The sequence below is a fragment of the Chiloscyllium plagiosum genome, unplaced genomic scaffold (genome assembly GCF_037043375.1).
Source record: "Chiloscyllium plagiosum isolate Xiang-an unplaced genomic scaffold, Cpla_swu_hap1 HiC_scaffold_37, whole genome shotgun sequence".
Classification (NCBI taxonomy): Eukaryota; Metazoa; Chordata; class Chondrichthyes; order Orectolobiformes; family Hemiscylliidae; genus Chiloscyllium; species Chiloscyllium plagiosum.
Window position 1 is genome coordinate 13,980,423 of NW_028270175.1, and position 20,836 is coordinate 14,001,258.

Below are 20,836 nucleotides of genomic sequence, written 5' to 3' on the forward strand. Positions count from 1 at the left end.
CTCTGTCACCCCTCTGTGTTTATGCAGGAGCACAGGCTGCAAATACTATTCAGTTCAATGGACTAGAGTCAGCTGAGGATATTGAAGCACAGAGTCATGGTTTTAAGAACGTATGGATTGTTTTCAATATCCACTTGGAGAGGGATGTTGAATCCAGTAGAATCCTGAGTGTTCCAGAACCCTTCGTAATATGGCTACTCAATATTTATTGCTACCTGCTGTCCCCAGTTTGGACTATATGGAGTATCAGTTACTTTCCTAACAATCTTATACTTTTACTATTTCTCAGTATTTGTCATATGAAGATTATTTTATCCATTGCGATGGTAAATCTGCAACAGCTTCGATTCTGAACACTGCCGGGGGAAGATGCTGATTGAGGCCCTTTCTGACGGAATTTGTAACCAATGGTCACACAGTTTTACATGCACCTGCTGCCTATGGTACACAGTGACTGCAGAAAGGCCTCAGCATTAGGTATGGAACTGTTGCAGGGGGAGGGGAGATTTGCCGCCTTCAGGCACAGGAAGCTCCGAGGATTAATTTAGACCCATTCTACCAAGACAGACAATTCAATCTATTGGATGCATAGCTTCAGGCTCTATCCATTCTCTGTCTTTTCTTCTCCAATATAAATGTGTTGCACTAGAAATCGCCTATTTAAAAACCATTTAGTGGCTTTTATTGCAACATAATATTTCACACACATTTTTCAAAAGCTATTTAAATGAGGTTGTCTCTCTCCCTGTAAGTTCAGGTGGAGCTACAGAAGAGTCTCAGCTCTGTAGTTAATGAATTGGGTATATGCTGGTTTGAATTAAAACCCTGACTTACATTCTCCTGCACTTGTGATAAGGGGCATTCAAGAAATTGGAATTTACCACTCACAGTCCAAAAGAAAAATTCAGTTTTTATTTCTGATGACAACAAAGAGGTGTCACTTGAAATGGAGAAGTTTCAGAATTGGTATACTCCCAGTGGTCAGTGCTGATAAAGGGGTCACTTTGATCTACCCTAATAATGAAAGGATGATTAGGTTTTGGGCATATGGAGCACACTATCAAAACACATGCTGATATCATAAAAATGAGGGTTTAAAAGCAGTGCGGAAAATTGTAAAACGTCTTGAGAAGGAAGATGAGTGAAATTAGCATTCAGGAACAGATTGAATCCCTCGTGGATTTTTACAAAAAATGTTCATGGGATGTGAGCATCACTGGCAAGGCGAGCATTCATTACCCATTGCCTTTGAGAAAGTGAATGAATATGTGTATTAGACTTTGAGAAGATAAACTAGGAAAAGGAGGATACACTGAATGGATGGATGTGGAAGAGTAAGAATGAACAGAGAGAGATTTAGATTTCAAATGCATACTTCTATAACAGAACACAGGGAGGTAAAATGTAATATCAGAAGATAATGGCAACTCGGAAATGGATGCACAGGATACAAGAGTGAAATAAATGATGTTTATACAACTTCAGGTTATAGTGGAATGTGTGGTTTTGTGCAGGGTATTGTTGAAATGATATGAAAACTATAAAGTACGTTAAGTCATAGATTTAGAAGGCATGGAAAATTATAGGTATAGAGAAAGCAACTTTAGATATTGAGACTCTTTGTACTAGGCCTCATATATACTGCTCTAAACTGAATTACTGTACAACATTTTCTTTCTCCCCCAGCCTTTTAAACTCTGTATTGTTATTGAACTGTGTCAAATTCTTCAATAAAGCTTTAAATTGTCTTAACTCGCTGTATATATATTGGTTTACCACTTGCAAGAATTTTAAAAGCTAGCTTGTTATACACTATCTATATCCTGTTTCCCTCCTTTCCAGGGTTCTTTCACCTTTTATTAATGTTTAAAATGGTGGCTACTCTCTTCCCTCTGTATTTTTCCCACATCTTCCTGGAAATTGTGCCACGTCTCTAGAAACTGTTAATAAAATTCTCAGACTGTGTCCTTAATAAATCCCACTCCTGAAACTGTAGCTTATTTACTGAGTTGTGCTCCTTTCAAATCTTTAATCTTTCGTGATTTTTCTTCTTCCTGACACTTTCACTAGATTTCTTGAGATTGGCCCATTTTCAATCTGAATAAATTCTGAGGTCTAATCCCCTGGTCTAAATTTATATTCTGGCCCTTCTCAATGATCCTTGCACCTGTGTCTCATGAAACCGAATGTCAGTGGTGCTGACGCTGTCTGTGAGAGGACACTTCCTTGTTTTCCGTCTAGTTGTTTGCACTATTTTTCATGATGTTATTCTTTTTACCCTTCGGGATCACCACCTCCTCGAGTCATCACTTGCTCCTTACACAGTCTCCTTTACTAAGACCTCAGTTTTCCCATGTGTCTGACATTACTCTCATTTCTCTGCCCAATTCCTTACCATAGCACATCTTTCAAGCTTCTACATAAAGCTTTACCTTTGGAGTTCTGAGCTGCCTATTTGCTACTTCCTTGGCTGCTGTTGTCAGTTGCATTTCAACTTCAAATTAGTTCCTTGTATCTTCTTAAAATAGGTATCTCAAAATATAGTAAACACACTTGCTTCAATTTTTTTGCCTTTTGGATTTCTTCTGCATGTGCTGGGGTGTCAGATCCACATTGCTGCAATCTTCAGGTGTTTTCTGAGATGACCGATCTTTATCCCACCTCTGCCATTATGTGGTACTGGGTAAGAGTTGTGTGAATTAACTTGCTGTGATCAATCCACCTTTGACTTTGCTTTGTCTTGGCCCCATCTTTTGATTAGTGACAGGAGTTGCACCATTGTAAAGTAATTACAGAAGAGACACTGTTCTTAGATAACAAGAAGGCTTATTTCCACCAAAGAATTTGGTAACGCTTAATTATGAAGAACTTAGGGAGCTTGTACAGATTCGCCTGCTCTCTCCAAAAGTTTGAATTTAAATAAAGAAGAATAGGAAAATGGGTGAAGCATGGTGGCTCAGTGGTCAGCACTGCTGCCTCACAGCACCAGGGACCTGGGTTCGATTCCAGCCTTGGATGGCTGTCTGTGTGGAGTTTGCACATTCTCTCCGTGTCTGCGTGGGCTTCCTCTGGGTACTCCAATTGCCTCCCACAATCCAAAAATGTTCAGTTTAAATGGATTAGCCATGCTGAACTGTCTGTGGTGTTCTGGGTGGGATGATCTTTGGAGGGTCAGTGCAGATTTGTTGGGCCAAATGGCCTGTTTCCACACCGAAGGGATTCTTTGAACTTTTGACTCTATGCACAGATTGTGTGTGACATCAGACAAGTGGGTGAAACCAATGTAATGCAACATTTCATGAAGATTTTATAATTTTATGTAAGGTTTTTGAATGGGCAAAGAGAGAAAGACAGTTTTCTCCAGTTGTGAATGAGCTTCACACGGCTTTTAAAACAAACCTAGCCCTGAGAGAGTGAGGAATGTTTAGAAGAAATAACTTTGAGGATGGTTGGGACATTGAATACTTTGTCACAGTGGATGTTGGGGGCAGAGGTCATTGTATCTTTCCAAAGACAGTTGAAAACATATTTTAAGCAGGGGAAGAAACAGAGCTGTGTCGTAGACAGCACAGCAGTGGGATCAGCTTTGAATTACCTCACCAAAGAATATTGATTTCAAATTACCATCTTACTCTTCAACTTTCTGTTTGGCAGCAGATACATGGGAACACCACCCCTTCAATTCCACTTCCCATCCTGACTTGGAAATATACCACTGTTCCTTCACTGTCGCTGGGTCAAAGCCCAGGATTTCCTTCTCCAGTGGCAATGTGGGTCAACCCTCAGCACATGGACTTCAATCATTTAAGAAGGCAGCCCATCACCACCTTCTCAAGGGGCAACTGGGGGGGCGAGCAATAAATGCTGGCCAGCCAGGGACGCCCACATTCCATAAACTAATTTTTTTTATTTTAAAACTATCTGTAAATTTCAATGATTATCTAACATCATTGCTGAACATTGACATGAAGGATTGGTCCATCTTTTCTACTGGTCAGCTGTAATGGATAGATAGTGGGAATAAGGTGTGAGTTCTGAAGTTTCACTTAATCTTCGAAAGGTCTTTGAAAATTAACAGAACAAATTTTGTTAAATAATACCCTCAGAAGGTGGGGATGAGTGAGAAGAATTAGAATGATCAGAATCAGTCTTTTGCATTCTGGCTATGTTTTGGAAAAACCTCACATGGCCATTCATATCAGTTGACTAGACAAGCACAGTCCCTCTGTGGTCTTTAGATGAACACAAAGGAAATGAGATAGACCGATGTTACCAAAGTAATGTTTCCTTTAACAACAGAATTGATATCTCCATCTTTTCTCCTCTTCCACTTCCTCTGGTGCTGAACAAGACAACACCAGGTCTTTAATGTGAAACAGATATTTCTGTTCTATAACAATTCCATTAGCAATGTCAGAGTGTGTCAGGAAACTGATATGTTGTGATATAACAAAATCACATAAAAAAATTATTTGCCCATCATTTTAAATAATGATAAAGCAGAGTGTTATTTCAAGATGAGAATTGGAATCCTGAAGCAGTGTCTAAGTGTTTTTTTTAAATTTCTGTGTGCAGACCAGACCTGACTATGGCAAATCATTGAGGCATGATCTTAGAAACATAAGGAAGTAAAGGCTATCCACACGACTAATGCAGAAGATGACTTTAAGCTAAATTGTGACAAAAAAGCAAAGGGGTAAGAGATTTTAAGACTGATATCAGGAGGTTCTTCTTCATTCAAAGAGTGGGGAAAGGTGTCTTCCACATCAGCTCTTGCCAACCCACGATCTTCCATCCATTTTATTCACAGGATATAAGGTGCTGTCACCTTCCATTGTGGAAATGAGAAAGGAAATGGCTGTGGCCACACCCAGAGTGGGCAGTATACGTGTCTCATCTTGTGTGGGAGGGGGCTGCAAGACCCACCAACGTGAGGTCTTTTACAGGACAGCAGCATCACACACTGACCATGCACTGTACAGAACACTGGCCTGTGCACCCCCACCCTGATTCCTGGCCACCCCTGTGTGCTCCACACCTCCCTGACCACTTCATTCAGCACCAAGTCATTTGCACACAGAGCTTAGGAAAAGAATGGGGATTTTTGACCAAGAAGACAATGGTGCCAGTAGAACCCATTGCCCCTTGCAGGCTGTCTCTGAGTTGTGAACAGGCTCCATTCCGGAGTCTGCTTGCAAGTTGATCCATACGCAATTGGAAAATGATGCAGGATTAAGCAGTTAGAATCATCGAATCCCTACTGTGCGGAAAGAGGCCATTCAGCCCATTGCTTGTGCACCAACATTCTGAAAAGAATTCCAGGGAAAAAGTGAGGACTGCAGATGCTGGAGATCAGAGCTGAAAAATGTGTTGCTGGAAAAGCGCAGCAGGTCAGGCAGCATCCAAGGAGCATTAGAATCGACGTTTCGGGCATAAGCCCTTCTTCAGGAAGGCTGAAGGCAGACACGGGGAGAATGTGCAAACTCCACACAGACAGTCGCCCGAGGCTGGAATCAAACCCAAGTCCCTGGTGCTGTGAGGCAGCAGTGCTGACCACTGAGTCACCATGACATTTGTTAAATATAAATATAAAATAGCTGTTCATAAGTAGAGGAAACATTTGCATGTCGCATCTTTAAAAATTGCACCCTGTGTGGGATTGCCTTCTTAAGTATGACCATTCATAAGTTGAATGTTCCCAAATCAGGCACCCTCTGTTTTTGTCTTGTCCATCTTATTTCCACATGCTCCCCTCTCCTTTAAGAGGTGAAGATTGGTTTTAAATTGTACAAGCTAACTGCAACGTGTGCTAGCTGCTCACAGTTTTGCACATTACACTGACTGCAAATTAGCTGGTAGCACATAGTTTGCAGACTGGCTGCAGCAGTAGCAATGGATTTGGGTTAAAAACCATCTTGATTCCTGCAGCTCTTTTCAGGGGCATTTGAACTCCTTGGTCAGAGATGCGGCAGCCACTGCAACACTCCTCTCTGGTTTGTATTTTCTATCAGACACCACTGTTTACTGACAGCACATTGGCAGACAGACCGATAAAAGTCTGACCCTATCCTCAGACATTCAGAACACCTCTGTGACATATAATACAATAAAAGATAATCTACAAATTTAAGTGAAGGACATCTCAGAGCGAGGTAACAAGCTACAGATTCTCTATTGAAAAGGGATGCTAATATTGATTTTCTCTTGTCTTTGATAGTTTTGTGTTCAAAGATTTGTTCTCAGGATGAAATAGCCTCACCTCAGAGCAGTCTCACCATTCAAATGATTCCCATGACTAATCAATTGACCTTTTCAGTTTGACCAAAGCTAAAGTTCAACTCAAATCTGCTTTCTTTATGTTGGCATGTATCTGTGTTCCCTGGTATTGGGTCTGATTCAGAGGTTATCACAAGATACTAGTGTTGTCTTATTGATAGATAAGGCCACCACAGAGACAGGTACCTTGCCCTAAAAGCGAGTTGTCAAAAAAAACATATCAGGACGTGTCTTAGTGCTGATCTCAGCTGAGCTGGCTCTGGGTCATCCAATTGCTTTCAAGATCTCCAAGTAAAAAGGGATGGAAAACATTTGTCTGATGTTCCTGATCACAATTATTTTTGATTGTTCACTAAAATCAAGTAAGGAGAATATCAACCTCAGCCTAATAACAGGATTTGGTACTTAGACCAGTGACCATTCCCTTTGTGTGAACCACGTCAGAGTATATGCGAGCTATTTGATTGTAAGAGTATCACTGTAATGTTTGGTGCTATCTTCATCCATTCAGGTACACATTCCAGCAGAGGTCACCTGATAAAGATAGCGAAGGATTTAACAATCCAGAAATATTGACAGTTGCAGAAAAGTCATAATATGTTATCTGAATGTGTGTGCATCTGTGTCTATATGTGTGTGTGTGCTGTCTCTGCATCTGTCATGTATGTGTGTTTGCGCATGTGTATCTGTGCATGGGTATGTGTCTGTGGGTGACTGTGTTTTTGTGTGTGTGTTTTTGTGTATGTTTGTGTGGCAAGGGGAATAGGGTGGTAAAGGAAGAAGGGGAACATGGTCAGTTTTCAACTTCACACTAGATCATCCCTGCTGTTATTAGACTTCTGAATGGACCTCTCAAATTTCAGATTTAATGTTGATCTCAATCTTTGTGCACCTTCTCTGCAACCACTCATTGTGTTCCTCATTCTGTTCTACAACTGTTACTTTGTATGGTATGACCTGCCTGTACTGCAAGCAAAACAAAACTTTTCACTGTACCTAGGTACATGTGATATTAATAAATCAAATCAAATAGACAATAACATAAGCGACCAGCCAATCTGTTTTAGTGATATTGACTAAGGTATAGATATTGAATCAGACACTAGGGAGAATTGCCCTGCTTATTTTTGAATAATGTCATGGGATCTTAAACATTACATGAAAGAGCTGATGGGGTCTGAGTTCATCTGAAAGAGATTGATACAGCAAGGGTTAATATCTATATCAAAATATCAAAAGGAATTCACATAAGTATTTTATAAAGTGTGTTAACAGAAGCATCTAGACCCCCTCAGTTGTTTTTCTTTCAATGATCCTGGTTGGGGTAATGAGCTGCAATTTAATCCGAGCTTCTCCATATCTTTTAAATAAAGTTTGCCAATGTGATCCTCCTAGGTAATTTGTTTCAGCTGCTATTTAAAGACACAAATTCAAAAACAGTCACAGGGAGGTGTGTTTAACCACTTCGATGCGTCTGCCTGATTCCTCCCCTTCTGATTCTTTCCAGAGAATGCTTCCACAGATTCCATCAGAACATGTGGTGGTCTCCGTGGGTGGACCTGCTCAGACTGTGAGGATGGAGTACTCAGTGATGAGGGCTGAGGGTATGTGGGCCATTGGAGAAAGCCTCCTCCCCATTATTCACAATCACATGGTTCAAACGAGATTGATCAGGAACAAGGTTCCTGGATGGGGAATGGCTTCCTCTCCTAACCTAAGGACCAATTAGAGAAACTCAGTTGATAGTAAACACAGGCCAGAAACTGGCTTTGTCTGTGTGGCTCAGTCTTTTAGTTGGTAGTCTGTTTACCAACTGGCACACTGAGCGAGCTCTCTTATTATACTTCATTCCCATGCATTGTACGCAATGAGCCTAACATTCAGCCATCTGACGCTGTACCTCTCTCAACAGTAACTTAAACGGCAATTCATGGAATTCACGTTGTTTAACTTTGCTTATCTGACTTCTGAATTATTTTTAACCACCCACATTGACTGAAAGACTGATAGTGCTGGCCAAGCAGTTATCAGTGGATGAGCTTTGATGGAGGCCATCAGTTTATTGAGTTGCTATCCTTGTGTAACAAGAACCATGAAGCAGGCAGGTGTAAGACCTTGGTGACACAAGAGGAACAAAATATGTGATCAATATAATAGGTATTTAAGGTTCACAAAACCAGCACAAAGCTGTTAACAGTCAAAGGCTGAAGTAACAAGGTGGAAAGGTGCTAGACACCTTGCACCATCACTCTGAGTAACTCCAGTCTGATTTAAGTCTCTCGCCTGTTAGAATGATCAGGTCTCACAGCACTGAACCCATTGTGTCTGTACACGCTCTTTGACAGAGCTATCTAATTAGTCACACTTACCTGAGAATTGGTTCTCCCTACAGGTTGGCATTTTTTCCCCATTTTCAACTATCTATCCAAATTCCTTTAAAAATTTATCATTAAATCTAACCGAATGTGGAAGCAAATTGAAACCCCTCAACCACTGCCCCAGATTAACTCAACTAACCCAGTATAAGTCAGCACAGAGCCCAGTGCTGTGAATGGAACAGCTGTTGAACTAAGTCAAAGCCATTAATAAAATGGTACATTCGCTTTGTGAAAAACTGCTTTGAAACTGAAGAAGGTGACCCGATGGGCTGCTCACTGTGGTATAACCATATCTGACTGCATTGTTAAGATATATCTCAAGGGGTGGTCAACTTGGAATGAAGGACACACAAACTGGGAGCTGGGGTGCGCAGACGAATCTGAGCCGAAGGCCAATCTGGGAACTGCACAGATCTGCAATTCTAAGCAATGGGCCAAAGCCAAATAACAGAAGGAGAGAAATGGAGGTGGTCCTCCAGAGCCAAGTTGGATAACCCCTAAGAAGCTTAATCCCACAACACTGGGACTACTTGCTTTCAAAACATGTGACTTGTGCAGCCAAATGTACCCCTAAAATAAATTATGATCACAAAAGTCAGCAACAGTTGAGGATCAATCAATTCATGGTGAACCATCTCTCGTGAGCCTTGGTCCCAGCATTCCGATAAAAGAAACAGCTAAATAATATAACATGAACAAACACAGTGTTCACTGACAGATCACACCTGCCTGTGTTGCAGACAGGGGAGAGATGTTCGGTTGATTTTCACTGTAACTACTTCTCAACTGACCAGAACAAGATGTATTTCAAAGAGCAAGTGTAAAACCTCTGTGCTGTGAGTCTTAAGAACAGGTACAAAACAGTTATACTTGGAAGTTTAAGAGAAAGGAAAAATGAATTTTATTTCTCAAAACACATATGTAAAGGTGCAACACTCTCTCACTCAGTCACTCTCTCTTTCTTTCTCACACACACACTCACTCACTCACTTCAAAAGATGCAGCATGCACTTAAATTTTATAACATCCATAAAATCACTCTTACTCGTGAATCTTTCATGCTCGAAGCTGGAAACATCGCAGGTCTTATGATCTGCAGGTTGAGTCACTGAAGAAAAAGAGATTGGAAGTTTCCATTTAGTTCTGCAAAAGTGGCTTATTGCATGCATCAGCAGATTTCTGGCATTCCTCCAGGTGAGCCCCTGTTTGAGGATCTGACTGGGGTGGAATGGGATGAGAGGGTGAGTGAGCTCTGTCACAATGTCCGGAGCATCTCATCAAATGTTTCCTGTTTTTGATTCACAGCATCTCGCAGCTCATTCGGTTTTTATTCACTGGATCCTTTACGCTCTTACTGAACAGTGGGGCGGGTTGTTACTGAAAGGGGGCTATAATCTCTGAGAAGTCTTACTGATGCTCAACTCGCCTCATTGAAAGAGTGAATGTTGGGGAGATGTTTCCATTGGTAGGAGAGACGAGGACCTGAGGGCACATCTTTAGAGTAAAGGGAACACCTTTTAGCATTGAGATAAGGAGAAACCTCTTCAGCCAGAGAGTGGGGAATCTGTGGAATTCACTGCCACAGAAGGCTGTGGAGGCCAGGTCATTGAGTAGATTTAAGACACAGATAGATAGTTCTTGATTGTCATGGGGATCAAGGGTTATGGAGAGAATGGGTTTGAGAAACTTACCAGCCATGATTGAATGGCAGAGCAGACACGATGGGCTGAATGGCCTAATTTCTGCTCCTACGTCTTATGGTCTTAATATTTAGCTTGCAATTTTACCAAACAAACTAGATGTTGGGTTCATGACATGGAACCCAGAGCGGGTACCTGGCGAGTTGAGTTCATTACTGGATTGCCATTGTTTGTCTGGTTACTTGTCCTGGTGGCACAATGGCCTTTCAAAGATGGCACAGTCACAAGGGCTGCTGGTGTTTCAGCAGATATCTGCTAAGCATTCCAGGAAGAATGGGTGGTAAGGCAGGGATAGAATCAGGCATGAGAGATGTCATAGTAGTGGGGTGGGTGATTAAATAAGCTACGCTTGGTAAGATATGGTGAGAAATCTAACAGGGTGTTATGGCAAGAATCCTTAAAAAAAACTCTACAAAATTTGTATTCACCAAAAGAACATAAGATTCATCTTTTCCCTTTTGGTAGACTCCCATTCTCCACCCTTTTGGTGACCCTAGGCAGGATTCTTCCTTTGATAGCGGGAACTCTTCTCTCTGTGACCTCCTTGTCTTCCAGACTGAGATCAGGTTGCTCTCAAAAAACCCTTTATATCACAAGCTGGTTTCTGTGAGGTTACCAAATTATCTACGTTCCCATTGTCCACACAGATGGTCTATGATGACATGGGCACTGGCACACAATGGGGTTTGAATATCAGCATTTGTATCACCTTGTAATCGAATGGTTTTACCTCAAATCCATCTGGTCAAATTTCATTCTTCAGCCACTAGAACTATGAGGTCATTATGCATCAATTTCTGACGGCATTTGACAATTGCATCTGTTAAATCCACAGGAGAGAATTATTGCATTTTTAATGTTATCTCAATGGAATGTTCCAGAAGGTCACTTGTGTTTTAATGTTCTGCCCAGACTGATTTCCAATTTCTTGGGGGTTTCTTGTCTATCTGCAAACAAGGATGGATGGTCACATGACCCCTTTGACTCCATTTTCTGTTGTCCATGGAACATGCTGTTTTAAACAAAAAAGTGTTAATTCTTCCATTAATTTATTGGTATGAATATGTGGCCATGACATCAGTGATAGTACATTAGATGTGAATCATTTAAATGCTGGTTGAGTAATGTGACAGTGTACTTGCAAGTTAAAATGAGAACTTCAGCACAAACATTCAGAGTCATTTCGATTTTTGACTTCACTAGAAAAGCAAGTAGTGCTGTATATAAAACATCCTGCTAATTGGCCATTTCTTGTTTAGTGCTCCGTTGAATAAGTATGTCATTCCTCGTTATATTTGGAATGGAAGGGGGTACGCTGGGTTCTGTCTAGCCTATAATTGTAGGAATGTCAGGTTAGAAGTTTCTAGGAATGGCCTCCTAAGTCACATATTACCATTTTGTGTTTTATAGTTTAACTCTTACGACTCTTTACTTGTTCCTGACTGTACTTCACTATAAGCTAACAGTTAATTTTCCATTTCCACTTTCAAACTTGTTTGGCGCTAAACTTACTCGAGCGTACCCAACAAAAACTTTCACCTCCTCAATGGTTCTTTGTTTCTAAGCATTTTCCTGTCCTCAGCCTTCACATGACAGATAACATTTTTTGAAGGTGCTTAATCTTGAACTAACATCATTTGACACCAAATTGATTTAGTCACACCTTCTTCCTCAAGTATGCAAAATCTTCAAACCCACCCTCCCTCCCACCCCCAGATTTTTTGGTTTCAATGTTACTGTCATTGAATGAAAAATACTTATTTGTGTGGGAGAAGAGTTTTAATTAGGAGAATGCTTCTTGAATGTGTACTGTAGCCATTAATAAAACAAGTGATATAATTGACTGCTGGCCTAGTTGATTATTAATAGAGTTTTCAAATAATAATGTTGGATGTTTCCTTAAAAATTTACCCAAGGTTAAAACATTCACTGGATTGCATGGGTCTCTACAAGCAGCCTTGTTTGCTGTGTGCATGTTAACCTTTTAGGGTATTAATCTGCATTTCCTGAGAGCCTTTCAATTTCTGTCAGATACCTTGCAGGAAAGCGATTTGTTCAATTAATACTATATCAGGAATTAGGAACAGTAAGGAGTACAGATTCTAAAAATATAAAAAAATGTCTTAAGACCAGTCCTGGTCATTCTAGAGGAACAAAAGGGAATCAAATGACCACTTTAACCTCCATGGGATGAGGCCGACTGTATATTAACAGCACAAAGTTACATGGATACTGCTGAAATTTGCATTGAGAGCTCATGGGTTAGTACACTGCCTGGCATACTATTAGACTATGCTAATTTTTATTCATTAATTGCCAGGGGGCAATTAAAAGTCAAATAGTGTTGTTTTGGGTCTGGAGTCCCGTGTGGGCCAGTTTAGCTAAGGACGGCAGTTTCCTTCCTTCAAGGATATTAATGAACCAGATGTGGTTTTTTGACAATAATCATCATTAATCTCTCAATTCCAGATTTTTATTGAATTCAAATTCCATCATTTGCCAGTGGTTGGATTCAAAGCTAGGTTCCCAGAACATTACCTGATTCTCTGGATCACAAGTCTACTGTTAATACCAGCGTTCTGAGGAACGGTCACCAGGCACAAAATGTTGACTTTGATTTCTCTCCACAGATGCTGCCAGATCTGCTGAGCTTTTCCAGCAATTTCTGTTTTTGTTAATGATAATACCATTTAGCCATCACGTCCTTTAGCTAGAAACATTCTGTTTTGTAGTTGTGTGTGGGTTCCTTCAAGCCCAACATGGATGTGGATAGCCACCATCTGATATAACTAGATGAAACTTGTTGAGTAAACAATGTGAAGTTTATTGTGCTACTGTAACTACAGTATGTACGATTATGGGACTATCACCTGCACTATTAGAAACACACTACTCTCAGGTCTGTCTCCTACAACCTCATTCTTTCCTCTGACCATGTGCCTGTGCCATTATCCCAGTGGGGTGGCCTCTGTACTCAATCAACCATTACACCTCTCAGATCCTTATACAACAGAAGCCTGTACTTAGCTAATCTCTATCAGGGATGCAGTTAGGACACCACAATTCACCTCAGCATCCCTGGACTCATCAGGGGAAAAAAAATTGAGGTTTGCAGTTTGTTCATTGGGGATATATAATAAGGACACGATTTGCTCAGCACTTGAATAACTGTCACAGTATTAATGCATTAGGCCTTCCCAACTCTGTCTGGCTGAGGCCTCCCTCAAATTAGCTGGGTTAGGGATCATTAGAATTTAAAATGTTGGGCAGCAGTACTGTCTGAGTCAAGTCTCATGAGCTAAGATGGACTCATTCCCGTGGACATTAATTTTGCTTGGGCCAAGTTTAAGTTAATCTTCACAAACAGTTTGATGAATTAGGCCACATCAGTATTCAGTAGGTGAAGGATTCATAACATTTGATGGGTCAGACTTCTCCTCAACCGCAATAGTTGGATCTCTCTTTTGTTGTTTAAACCCCACCTGTTACCAGGTGAGTGATATCTAAGTCAGGATTGTCAAAGATTTCCTCTTTCTCCTAAGCACAATTCCTGGATAATTCAAATTTTGTGAGAAGTAGCTGGGACAATTTATCCCTCCTTATTTATTTCTGCCATAACTTGACTCACCATATTACTAGTATGAAAAGATAGGAGTTAATAAATTCTTTCCAATTACAGCACTGTCATATCCCAGTCTAATGCAATCTGTGAAGACTTACAACTGCATGTCATTACGCACATTGTATGAGTGTAGCTAATGAAAAGGAAGGCTGTACTCCAGTCTGGTATTATTACTCTAGAGAATCTGCCAGGAAAAATAACTGTGCTCTGCAGCAGTGAGACCGTAATTCTCTGTAGCGTTGGATTTTTTATAGAGATTTCCAGTGTGAGACTCAAGCAATGAGAAGAAAGGGCGTGTTTTATTTATTGTAATGTGTTTGAATTTATGTTGCGTCTGTATTGCTTGCTGATACAGAAAGTGCTACTCATAGACCCCTTATAAATCAGCAAGGGTTTTGCCATTTTGCCCCAAGGGTCAAAACGACAATGATTGTGGTCTTTCGTTGAGTAAATAATGACATTTATCATGCTTCAGTTTATCCTGCTAATTAAGCAATAACAGCTCAAAAGTAACCACATGGGAAGGAAAACAATATCACAGGAGATGAGGAGGGAACTGCAGTTCATACACTGCTGAATTCTGTTTCTTATTTATTTTTGTTTTGTTGAGCATCTAGTGATGTGAAAAGAGCTATTTTGAAGGAAATATTTGCATTGATATAGCTCCCTTCACAAGCTCAGCAGACGCCAAAGTGTTTTACTGATGCTGAAGTAAGATGGCAATGGAGTAGGGCTCAGGGCTTGCCTGCTCTGTTCACTTTTCTTTCATTTTTCTCTCTCTCTTCTCTTGTTTTTATTCTCTCTCTTTTATTTTATTTTACTTATGTCTTGTCGCGAAGCTCAGTCATGGCAACAGCATCGGCTGTGGTGAGTAGCATGGAACCATGATGGCGAGCGAGGTGGGGGTGGGGTTGGGGTGGTGACGCAGCAAGTTTGGGATCCCAGCTGGTCCTGCATTGGCGAGGTGGTCCTAGCGCCCACTCATGGCTGCTGTGGCAGTGGAGAGTTTGGGTCAGTCCAGTACCTACTGGCTTCTGCGTTGGTGAGGTCCAGCGAGGGCATCGGTGGAGGCAAGATGGCACTGAGGAGCAGTGACTTCCATTCCAGTGATGGTAGTGAGGCCAAGGGAACTCATGCCTGGCAACCGAACCTATGGCCCAAGGCAGAGCACTTAACAAGAAGGACTGTAAAATTGGACACTTGCCTTATTTCTTCATTTTTCTGCCTTTATATTCTATGTTTTGGTTTATCTTCCTGTGTTCTAAGATGACACCAGAGAGTGGTGACACTATACTACACTTTTCACTGTGTTTTGTAACAGGACACTTACGACAATAAATAAATCAAAATACTTTTGAAATGTTATCATTCTGTCAGGAAACATGCAGCTGTTTTGTACCCAGCGAGGTCCCACAAAGATAAAGGAAAAGGAATCAGTTTTTGTTTGACAACGGGTTTAGCATCCCTTCCAAAAGATGGCAACTCCAACAGAGCAGCACTGACTCAGTAGTGCATTAACGTAGAGCAGAGGTGTCAAAACCACCTTAAATGGTGGGTCTGACCAGGCCATTGGCATGAGACGCACGAGCTAAAATTGTTTGGGGCTACTGAGATAGAAATTGGCATTCATTTTGTTTGGATGCAATAATGGATGCATGACACACTAATTTCCAAGTTAAATATTCTGGACCCATTATCATGGTTCCCATAATATCAATCCTTACAGCTTTTCCACCTTCTTGGCAGGGTGCCTAAAGTCAGCAATGAATTCACTTAAATTTGCAAAGACGCGTGCTATGCCTGTCCTTGAAGTTGAAAATTGATAGTGCAGATCTACTGGGCTATAATAATCGATACCTGGGACGATGAACTGCATCACGTGGTCGGGAAGGGTCTATTCTCCAGATCCAACTTGTGGGCTGTATGTTTTCTACCTCAAGCTGAAATTCTGAGCTCAAGTCTTTGAAATGGGATTTGACCTTTCCATGTTTGGGCTCAGAGTCAAGAACATTATCACTGCGCTGTAGCTGGGTCCCAAGCAGGGGATCCACAACATACCTTGACCTGCAGAGGTGTAGACGTTTGTTTTAATTTGTAAATGGAACTGAAAGAAGCATGCATCAATAAGGAACGTGGGTTCATGTGCACTGATCATTAATTAAACTTCATTAATTGTCGGTTAAAAATTATAAACATGAGTTGGGTTTCTCACTAGCCATGACCTTGGACAGTAAGCACACACCTCCTTTTTGCAAAGTAGCCCCCTGCATCACTCCCTCTCGTCTCATTCTATGCTGTGTATAGACTAGCGTTCCCAGGAAGTGGAAACTGGCTGGGATGATTAGGTACTTCACTTTGGAGGAAAAAAGTTCACTTTTTTTTCTCACACAGTCACATTTTAACAACTCTTTCTAAGCATGGAGGGTTCTGTTTATTTTATTTATAGTTGTTGCCAAGATCAAGTGGAAATGTAAATATTCGTCGGCTTTTTTCCCCTTCAATAGGATTTTTTCAGCCAATGTGTATATTCTGTTGTTTCCTTTTGCCTAAAAGTGATGATTTGCAAATGCAACCATTGAAAAGATTAATGACACAGGAGGAGGCCATTCAGTCCGTTGTGGCAACACTGACTCTCAAATGCAGCTGAAACAAGACCTCCAGGTTTTTTTTTGTTTATTCGTATAAGGTACAGCACCTGACATTCATTTTAAAATGTCTTTTTAATACTGCGAGTGTTTCTGGCTCTCCTACCCTCACAGACGGTGAGTTCCAGACACACTGCTCATGGGTTAAAAAAAGCTCTCAACTATCTCCAATTCCATCTCTCAGTTAATTTATAAATTTATGTCCCAGGTTATTGACCTCTCTGCTAACTGAAATATGCCCTTCCTACCCAATCCATCAAAGCCCCTCATAGTGTTATAAAAGCAAATTAAATCCTCCCTTCAACCTCCTCTGTTACAAAACAAAACACAGTCTATCCAATCTTTTCTAATAGCTAGAATTCTCAATTTCTGGCAACGTCCTCGTAAATCTTCTCTCTAGTGTGATCGCATGCTTCCTGTAATGTGGAAATATCTGTGATCTATCTCGTGTTTAATACAGTTCAAACATAACCTCGCTGCTCGTACACTGTTGCCTTCAGGCAATACTAAAAAGTATCCCATATGACTACTTGACCACCTTTTCTGCTTCTCTAAAACCTTTAGGGATCCACTAGACATTCACTCCAAGATCCCTCTAATCTTCTACACGTCACAGAACCTCACCATTTGTTGTGTATTCTCTGGTCGCCCTCACTCTGCCCACAGATTGAATTGCATTTGTTATTTTTCTGCCCACCACAGCATCAATATCTTCCACCTGTCTGCTGCTATCTTCCTCACGATTAGTTGGACTGGACCCCAAGAAAATCTTTTGGGTTCATTCTGTAATGTCGGTCATTGCCTTTAAACTTTAATGAACACTTGCGTCTCTCTTCTTCCCTTCTATTCCCCGCCCCAAGCATGAAGGTGCTGATTTTGTCCCGCCACCCCCATACCCTCCAACGTACTCCCAGGGAAGCAGTTTGACCAAGGGAAGCATCACAGCCAGACATAACTTTGGAAAGATTCCAGTGAAGCTGGATTTGGGGGTGGGGTGGGATATCTGATCCGACGTACTCTGTGTAATGGAACCACTGAAATTGGGAGAACTGTCTCACAGCCTAATCAATCAACAGCCTGACATTGTCATATTCATGGGCTCATGCCTTTCAGACAATATCCCCGACACCTGCACTACCATCTCGCGATATGTCCTGTCCAACTGACAGAGCAGACCTATCAGAGTTGCCAGCTCAGTGGTATACAATTAGGAGGGACATACCCTGGAAATCCTCACCATTGACTCTGACCCCATGAGGCCTCGTGCAGCCAGCTATTCCTGATGAAGGGCTTATGCACGAAACGTCGATTCTCCTGCTCCTCGGATGCTGCCCGACCGGCTGTGCTTTTCCAGTGCCCCGCTCTCAACTCTGATCTCCAGCATCTGCAGATCATACTTTCTCCCATGAAGCCTCATGCCATCAAATCAAAGATGGGTAATGATACCTCCTGTTGATGAAGGTGTTCAATGAATATTAAAAAAAACCCATGGCAACAGTACCATTGGGATTCCTGGCACAATGTAAACTGCTGAAGTCATTTCGTACAAAGAACTAAATAATGGAGACACCAAACTTGTTGGTAATAGTGAGATTTTCAGAGAGAGAGGAGAGCCAGGTAAACAGGCAGCTGAAGTCAGACTTTAGATTAGATTACCTACAGTGTAAAAACAGGCCCTTCAGCCCAACAAGTCCACACCAACCCATCAAAGCGTAACCCACCCATACACTTACCCCTTCACCTAACACTACGGGCAATTTAGCATGGCCAATTCACCTGACCTGCACATCTTTGGACTGTGGGAGGAAACCGGGGCACCCGGAGGAAACCCACGCAGACACGGGGAGAATGTGCAAACTCCACACAGTCAGTCGCCTGAGGCGGGAATTGAACCCGGGTCTCTGGCGCTGTTAGGCAGCAGTGCTAACCACTGTGCCACCGTGCCGCCCACTTTAGGGACAGATAGGCGAAGGTTGAAAAGAAAAGGCATCAGATCCTGACTCAGAGTGGTTGAAGGTATATTTCAACAGTTCCATCATTAAGAGCACTCTGACTTGGTCTGCTCCTTCACCCAGATCCCAGTGAAAATCTCTGATTCATTGCTCCCATCGCAGAAGGGGAGAAACTGTTGACTGATGTGGGAATGACTGCCTTTCCTGAATTGGAACGGCCTGATTTGAAAAGGAAGAGGAAACATCTCTCATGTTTTCTTATACTTTTTTTGGAAAGCACGCATGAACTGAATTGTTTTCAAAAAGTTTGGCTGATTTCACCATTACCCGCTCGAACAAGGACTGATTATAAGAGATGAAGAGCAATCTGTTCAACCCAACGGCTGGACTCTCTGTTTCAAAAGTGCATAAAATGAGACATAAACCTCTCAGACATAATCATGTTTTTTTTTAAGCCACTGGGAAAAGAAAATGACTGACTTTCCAAGTCCGAAGCTAACTCACACAGGCCACCCTTAACGCTTTCACTGCCATATTTTGAGAAGAACCGAAATGTTTGTGATTTTTCTTTCCTTCACTGTTTGTCAGAGGAAGCTGTTTCATGATTGAATGTAGTTGTGTGGGTGCCAACTATACTCTGGTCTCACACCTGACCGGCCTATCGTTACGTATGAGCCTGTGCCTAACAATGCAATACTTCAATGTAAGAATTCATTGTGATTTTATTATGATCTTGTTGTGGTTTTGATTTCACTTTCCTACCTGTCTCCAAACCCCTTGATTCAGTCCCCGGTAATGCTCAAAATTTGCAGGGTGGGGAGAAGAGAAATTGAACCTAAAAATCACCGGGAAATTCACTCAGTCAGAGAAAGGTCACCTCCACAAACAGAATGGTGAGGACATGCACCTCCTTTCATAAGCTGTGTCTCTCCCGTACTGAAGGACTCACTAACTGGGCCTGTGATTGGAGGGATGGAAAGTCAGTGCTGGTATTGAGAGAGTTACCAATTGAATGCCTTTTGCCAGGAGCTGGGAGCATGATCCAGATGTGTGGGAGCTGGGTTCAAGACTGGGCCTGGGGATTGAGAGATGGGCCTGGGATTGAGTGATATGCATGGGGTTTGAGAGCTGGGCCTGCGGATTGAAAATTGGGCCTGGGGATTGAGAGCTGTGCTGAAAATGTGTTGCTGGAAAAGTGCAGCAGGTCAGGCAGCATCCAGGGAACAGGAGAATCGACGTTTCGGGCATTAGCCCTTCTTCTGAAGAAGGGTTTATGCCCGAAACGTCGATTCTCCTGTTCCCTGGATGCTGCCTGACCTGCTGCACTTTTCCAGCAACACATTTTCAGCTCTGATCTCCAGCATCTGCAGACCTCACTTTCTCCTCAAAGATTGAGAGCTATGCCTGGGGATTGAAAATTGGTGTTGTTCTGTTCGCCAAGCTGGGAATTTGTGTTGCAGACGTTTCGTCCCCTGTCTAGGTGACATCCTCAGTGCTTGGGAGCCTCCTGTGAAGCGCTTCTGTGATGTTTCCTCTGGCATTTATAGTGATTTGAATCTGCTGCTTCCAATTGTCAGTTCCAGCTGTCTGCTGCAGTGGTCGGTATATTGGGTCCAGGTCGATGTGCTTATTGATTGAATCTGTGGATGAGTGCCATGCCTCTAGGAATTCCCTGGCTGTTCTTCGTTTGGCTTGTCCTGTAATAGTAGTGTTGTCCCAGTCGAATTCATGTTGCTTGTCATCTGCGTGTGTGGCTACTAAGGATAGCTGGTCGACCAACACATCGACCTGGACCCAATATACCGACCACTGCAATGGACAGCTGGAACTGACAACCAGAAGCGGCAGATTCAAACCACTACAAATGCCGGAGGAAAGATCACAGAAGTGCTTCACAGGAGGCTCCCAAGCACTGAGGATGTCACCTAGACAGGGGACGAAACGTCTGCAACACAAATTCCCAGCTCGGCGAACAGAACCACAACAACGAGCACCCGAGCTACAAATCTTCTCACAAACGTTGAATTGAAAATTGGACCTGGGGATTGAGAGCGTGGCCTGGGGATTGAAAACTGGGTCTAGGGATTGAAAACTGGGCCTGGGGATTGAGAGCTGGGCCTGGTGATTGAAAACTGGGCCTGGGGATTGAGTGCTGGGCCTGGGGATTGAGTGATGTGTATGGGGATTGAGAGTTGTGCCTGGGGATTGAGAACTGGGCCTAGGGATTGAGTTATGTGCATGGGGATTGAGAGCTGGCCCTGGG

General features: G+C 42.1%; 1 protein-coding gene across 12 annotated transcripts in view; it reads left to right on the top strand.

Moving 5' to 3' along the window:
* prdm16 (PR domain containing 16) overlaps positions 1 to 20,836 on the top strand; it is a 716,406-nt gene that overhangs the window by 226,348 nt on the left and 469,222 nt on the right. The gene's annotated exons all lie outside the window — the stretch shown is intronic.